Source organism: Petaurus breviceps, unplaced genomic scaffold, assembly GCF_028583685.1.
Source record: "Petaurus breviceps papuanus isolate PSGF00001 unplaced genomic scaffold, PetGlider_PUasm1.0 156, whole genome shotgun sequence".
Taxonomy (NCBI): domain Eukaryota; kingdom Metazoa; phylum Chordata; class Mammalia; order Diprotodontia; family Petauridae; genus Petaurus; species Petaurus breviceps.
Window position 1 is genome coordinate 8578439 of NW_027185720.1, and position 7489 is coordinate 8585927.

Below are 7489 nucleotides of genomic sequence, written 5' to 3' on the forward strand. Positions count from 1 at the left end.
CTTCCTTCCTTCCTTCCTTCCTTCCTTCCTTCCTTCCTTCCTTCCTTTCCTCCCTATCAAAGAAAACCAGGTGATTAAAACAGATACCAAGACCGCATCTAGCCATGTATACAGCATTCCGCCCTCATCATCCCCCTCTGTCGACTCTTCAGGGGCCATCCTGGTTTCTTCCACTCCTCACTTGGCCTTAGGCTTTCTTTCAGCCACAGTCACTCGTCCCTTGTCCTTCGGTTCTGCCTGCTTATCTAGCTCTGCCTCATTTCATCCTAATGCTTCTTTAAATGACTTATTCACATACTTTTTGCTAGGAGACACACAGGCTTTTTTGTCTCTGACTCCATCCATCTGTTAAACCGAGAACATTTTGTTAGCAATTAATTTAATTAGGCTTATCTACTAGAAAACTCCCTTTCACTGATTCAGACAAGACCTCTTTAATAGTTTAAATAAATGGGATTTTACTACCTTTTGGATTCTTCTTTGTGTATTAAAAAACAAATTCAGATCATTGGAGCTTGTCACACATAATGCTTTGCATTTATTTCAAGGCAGTAACGAGCCCTAGCCTATAGCAGTTGTAGTCAGCGTGAGTGATCAGGCAAAAGTCAGTTTGAGTCCTGGTTAAGTGGTGGGTGTCGGTCTGACTTGGTCCAGGTATGTTACTGAATAGTGTCATTAGGCCTGGGACAGGGCCAAGGCACTTCACAGCTCTGAGATCCTCTGGGTCTTCAAATGGAAGGCTCAGGGGAGAACATTTTCACATAATGATGGGAATATTGAATGACAGAGGGTTGACCTGCCCATGGTCCCAACCAATTAACCAGGATTAGTGGTATATTATGGACCCTGAAATAGTCTCTTGATGTCACGATCCACGGCCTTCATTTTGTTTCTTCAAACAGCACCCGGGACCTAAGTTGGTGTTTGTGTTCCTATGTGCATATATGTACCTATTGCAATTACTCAATAAATACTAATTCAGTGGAATAAGCAATTACCCATCTCCTTACCATAAAACTTAACCTTCTTCAGAAATTCCAGCCACAAAATTATCTGATTTTTGTTGTTTGTTTGTTTTTCTAAATTTTCTTCTGGTATCTGGGCCAGCTTTTGGAAAGTCCCTAACAGCATATGCCTTGATCATCTTCGGGGCTTTTTAAATAATTTATTTTTCACAGTCGAGTGCCAGTGAGCCCTAACCAATTAAACGCAATGGGCCACAAAAGTGTTCTCTGCTTATAAAAGTGATCCACACAATCCCCCTGCAAACATACAGATCCTGGAGCCCACCATGTGGTCCATGATGGAATGCAGAGGGCAGGTGGGTTAGCAGGGCGATAAAGGATCCACACGGTGTCAATTAAATCAGAAGAGAACCCTGGAGGGGAGATGAGCACATCTTAAAATATAATCAGGAACAGGATACCGCAGAGATAGCAGAGTCTGCACACATAGCTGGCACAAAAGATAAATCCCATTTTAATATTAGCTGTAGCAAAGACTGGGTGTACAGATACAAAGAATGAAACAAACCCCACTTCCAAGCAGCTGACATTCTAATGGGGGATGGATGGAAGGGAGCCACACATAAGTAGAGAGGGGCCTCATTTCTTCAGGACAGGGAACTCCCAAAGGAAGAAACTCCCTCCACCAATACAAGGCAACACATTATCATTTTAGAGACTGTGACGAAAGGTTAATTTGCTCAGGGTCACACAGACAATGTGAAATTGGGGTGGGGGGAGCACTCGAACCAGGGTCTTCCTAGCTCTGTGGTCACCACCCCCACATTTCATCTATAGGGTGTCCCACACATCTCTGCCATGTTTTAAGCCTTAATAGCTAAAAGAAATCTGCCTTAAGAGAAAAATTTAAGCCTTAATAGCTTAAGACTACACTAAGATGTTTGGGACACCCTATATAGGTATGTTTAGAATAATAAATGCAAATACAAAGGAATCAAATTCCAGGTCGTTTGGGAGTTAGAAGGAAATGATTGCCCTTTATAGGAGATATAGAAGCACAGTGACAAGTCTTTAATTCCCCTTTCCTGCTGTGAATACTGAGATTCGGAAACTTACGGGAGCGTGGATGAGAAGAAGGAAAAGGCGGATAGGGAGGGGGAATCCTAATTGGCTCCTGGGCCCCTGTTCCACTCTGGGCAAGGGACAACCTCCATGGGCCCCAGTTTCTTTTATGAAATGGGGATAACATTAATTGAATTAGCCACTTCTGCCCTGCAGTGGTATGGAGGTGAGAGTGCTGTCAACATGAAAGCACCACAAAAATACGAATTGTGATTTCATGACCATATTAATCATCTGAGATGAACATTAGCTGTGAGTCTTCAATAGTTGTGTTAAGATATCAATCCATTGTTCTTCCTCTCCATTCCCAGAGGTTAATTGTTGATTTTAAATGTGGGGTACGTTAAAGATTTTCCACTGAGATCAAACAGTCTCTAATATTGAGAAGAGGGTCTCTAGGGTCTGAATTTATGTCCTGCTCAGCAGATTTGACCCTAACTCAGGGGTTGTTATACTAGAGTCCATAAACATTTACAGATAGATATATAGATAGATAGATAGATAGATAGATAGATAGATAGATAGATAGATAGATAGATAGATAGAAAATAGCTAGGTAGATAGATGGACAGGTGGACAGATATAGTTACATAGAATATATAGTTATATAGCTAAATATATAGTTATAGAGTTATATAAGGCTATATTTCAACACATTTGGTTTCCTTTCTAATCCTCTTTTATTTTGGACACCTAAAAACATTCAGAGAAAAGGGTCCGTAGACTGCCTAAAGGGTCTGTAACCCCCAAAATGTGAAGAACCCCTGCACTGACCAGGGGCACAGTGCCTCCGTGACCTGGAAAATGCACATAAAAATTTTTGGCTCTCTTTTCACACCAAAGAAGTCTGAATTATTATGGTATTAAGAGATAAAATATGTTGATGTTATACAGCACTATACATATATTTTCTGCATTTCTGAGTTTCCAAACTTTTTCTGTGCCATCTGCTGACCTTTTCATATTGTCTGTGGTTTCCACAAAACTCCCCCCAAATTCCCATTTAACTTCTTATGCCAACCCACGATATATTGAAACCACAATGGAAAAATTCAAGATATGGAAGGGATAACTGTAGCAGATGTGATGCACATTCATTCTGTTTCCTTTAATTATGGCACTAGACCTGAGATTTCAAGAAAATAGGGGACCCCCAGATAAGGAAAACTGTCTTATCAGTGGAAGTCACCTGACCTAGTGGTCAAGTGAGCTGCCCAAGGTCTAACAGCCAGTGTGTGTCAGTATGTCCGTCCTGTTAGAATTCAACCAACAAACATTTCAGACACCTACTATGTGCTGTGTGCAGTACAGACCAAATGAAAATGATAATTATGATGCTTTGGATGAGGTTAGAGTATGTGAGCTTAGAATCAACTCATCAATAAACACTTAGCTCAGAAGACAGTCTGCAAAGAGGAGAAATACAGATCCAGATCTTGTGACAGTGAACTTCAACGGTTGTTCAGTAGTTTCAGCTGTGTCCAACTCTGTGATCCCCTTTGGCTTTTCTTGGCAAAGATACTGGAGGGGTTTGCCATTTCCTTCTCCAGCTCATTTTACAAATGAGGAAATGGAGGCAGACAGGGTGAAGTGACTTACCCAGAGTCTCACACAGCTGCTAAGTGTCTGAGGCTGGATTTGAACTCAGTTCTTCCTGACTTCCACTATGCCACCCAGTTGCCCCTTCTAAGCTCAGTGGCCATTATTTTGTAGGAGAGAGTTGCTTAAAATGAGTGACTGGGAGATAATGATAACCTTTTGATTGTGGATAGACATCTTTGAGACTGTCACACCACCTTGGGGCCATTTAAATCATCTCATCCCTATATGGTCGGTAGCAAGTAAATAACTTAATATAGTTGGTAAGAAAGTGAGACCCAGGGCAGCGAGGTGGCACAGTGAATAGAGCACTGGCTCTGGAGTCAGGAAGACCTGAGTTCAAATCTTACCCCAGACACTTAACATTTACTAGCCGTGTGACCTTGGGCAAGTCACTTAACCCCAACCGCCCTGACTCCAAAAAGAAAAAAAAAAGTGAGACCCAGAAAGGATGATTTTCAAGCAAGTAGAGACCAAAGCTCGGACAGGAACCTGGACCCCAGGTCGCTCCATCCACTTACGTGTCTCTACTCCTGGCTGCTTGACCATCTGGGGATCTCTTTAGGCCTGTGCCTACCAAAGCGCTCTAAGGCCTCATGAAGGTGTCAGTGGAGTCCACGTTAGCATGCACTAATTCATTTTTAAAGTGTGAGTGGGACCCGGAGAGGTATGGAGACACACGAACTCGAACCATGTTGCTTCTTGGATCTAGGTGGTGTGGAAGGTGTTCAGCTGCCTTGCAGCCCCCAAGGCCCCCCGGCCTCTGACCAGGAGCTGTGCAAGCAGCCAGAATGCAGGGGTGGGTCTTAGATGAAGCAGAGAAAGCCTTCCCAAACCAGGGGGATTCAGTCTAAAGACTGTTTTCTGTGCTCTCGTTCGTCTATCTGAACACACCCGTTTATGTAGAAAAATAAACCAGAGCGGTGACATCCCTTACGTATCCTCCTCAGGCATATTTTCTAAGTAAAAGAACATGCTCACTCCTTCAGCGAAAGAACTATCCCTGATTCCCCCTTGAGGGCAGGGATTTTTAAAAAATGATCACCATCTGCAGAGCGCCTGGTGCGTGTTCGTGAGGAAGCTGTGGGGTTCAGTGGTTTCCACCGGATCTGACTCTTTGTGACCCCATTTGGGGTTTTCTTGGCAAAGATACTGGAGGGGTTTTCCACTCCAAGTCGTTTTACAGGAAACTGAGGGAGAGTTAAGTGAGTTGCCCAGGGTCACACAGCTTGTAAGTGTCTGAGGCAGGATTAGAACTAAGGTGAGTCTTCCTGACTCCAAACTCAGTGCTCTCTGCCCTGTGGCGCCTCCTAGATGCCCATCTGACACATAGTAGATGTTTAATAAATGCTTTGTTGAATGAATGAGTGGACAGAATACAAGATTCTCTCTAGGGAAGGGAGTGAATATAAGCTCCTTGAGGACGAGTGGTTTCATTTTTAACCTTTTAATTTTGGGTCTTTTTACCCCTGGTGCCTGGCACCTGGTAGATGCCACAATAAATGTAGAATGAAGGAGGGACTGGACACAATGTCAACTCCTTGAAGCCAGAATGATTTCACTTTTTTGTCTTTGTAACCCCAGTGCTTGGCACATAGTAGGTGCTTAATAAAGGTTTTGTTGAGTGAATGAATGAATGAGGATCTAGATTGACTATATACCTGAAGGAAGGAATGAATGAATGATGTGCTTGACAGAATGTAAGCCTCTTGAGGACGGGAAATCATTCCCTTTTTGTCCTGGTATGGCCAGCGGTCTTGCACGGTGCCATGAACGTCCTTCTCTGATGGGTCTCTGATCTCAATGCCCAGCTGGTCAGGAGGCAGGTCACCCACGCGAGTGAACTGGGCGATGCCCATCTACTTCCTGCTGGGTGTGCCATGGGCCACCGTGGGCTGGGTCCTCCCTCACACAGTCCAGATTTCACACACAGTACCTACGGAGGGAGCCTGGGGTCCAACACATCTTCGCCACCCTTTTTACATGACTTTTTCTAGAGCAATTCTGTGAAATGTATCCCTTCCTGCTTACCGGCTCACCACATACCTTATACATAGGGGGTGCTCAATCAGATTTCATAGAAAACAACAAGCAACCAGTCAATTAAGTTGGATATTCTGAAATTTTCAAAGTCTGTTATTTCAAAATTAGTTTCCTTTTCACAAAATGTACTCCCTTCCTCAGAATTGGAATGTTTGACCAAGAATGTATGCAGGTACTCATAATTTCTCTGGGCCTCACTTCCTCCACCTGGTAACTGAAGGGGTTGGCCTTGATAGATTCTAAGACCTCTTTTAGCTCTAGATCGGGGTTCTTAGCCTTCCTTGTGCCATGGCCCTCTTCTGGTGAAGCTTATGGACCCCTTTCCCAGAATGTTTTTAAAAGCATAAAATAAAATGTATTACAAAGGAAACCAGTTCTATTGGAATACAGCTGTCAAAAAATCAAAAGAAAGTTCCCAAGCCCCAGGTTAAGAACCCAGTCTGGATCTGTGATTGTCTTCAAAGGTGCTTGATAAGGATTTGTCCCCCAAACCACATCTGCCTTGGGTGCTGTTCATGTGGGTTGGATTGGAGGATCGACTGAATTGGCAGCTCAGTGTGTACCCTTGGCAGCTGCACCATGGGGGGCCTTCCCCAACTGGCGAGGCTTTCAGCTGGGGCTTGGTCCTCAACTGTCTGTCCCTCAGGACCCACTGAGTTAAATGCTGAGCTTGTCCCTAGGAGCCTTGTCACGCACTGAACAGACACCTTAGGGATCCAGAGAGGGGCCTGGAGAGACACCTATGGGGTCCCCTAATGTAAGCTCTACACAGAGGAGACAGTGGGTCTTTTTGTGCTAATTCTTTTTTCCCATTGTTTTTTGTATCTGATCGCTGGTGTTTGGATGAGTTGACCAGATAAAGGCATACTTAGGGTCTGTGCCTATCCATACTCTCCAAAGTCTGAGGTCATTCTGGCGACCTTTCCTAGGCTCTTTGTGTGGGGCTTAACAGCAGCTAGGCTCACTGAACCAGCACCCAGGGATTAGCAGCCTCACCCCCCTCGGAGGAAGGGCATGTGGAGCCTGTTATGATGAAGCCAACTCTAGGCAAGGTTTCAAAATGCCTTCTTGGGGGAGGCTTTGGCAGCTAGAGATTAAGAGGAGAAAATGGGAGTAAGGAACTTCCAGGAATGGATGCCCTTGTACTCAGTTTGTTTAGGCCTAAAGCAAATGCTTGCCAGCGGCCATTTAAGGCTACAGGTTAAGTTATTGCGTACTGCAGCTGGACAGTGCAGTGGGCAGCATGCTGGACACAGACGACTCCACATCTGGCCTCAGGCTGAATGACCGGAGGCACATCACTCATCTTGCCTATGCCTCAGTTTCCTCACTGTAAAATGGGATCGTGATGGCACTTATCTCACAGGGTTACTGCCAGAACCAAACGAGGGCAGACTTCAAGGGCTAGCCATTTTTACTACTACTCTCCCTCCCCAGGCCTCAGTTTCCTCACGTGTAAAATGTGGGGGCCTGTCCTCAAGGCTAAGGATCCTTCTAGATCCACCTCCTGTGATTAAGGCTGTCTTCCTCTCTCAGATGCTAAAGTTTATTCTCCCTATTGATCACCTTTGATTAAAGAAAAAGTCTAAGCCAAGTTTCAAGGTTCAGCACTCTCATAAAATAATTCTAAGGGAACCGTTCTCCTAGCACCTGACCTGTAAATCGCTTTGTGCCAAGGAAATTTGTTCTCCCTCCTGATTTCAGCTACTCAGAAACTCCCTGCCATCCGTACGTTATCTGCGGAGCACCCGAGCTGGCCG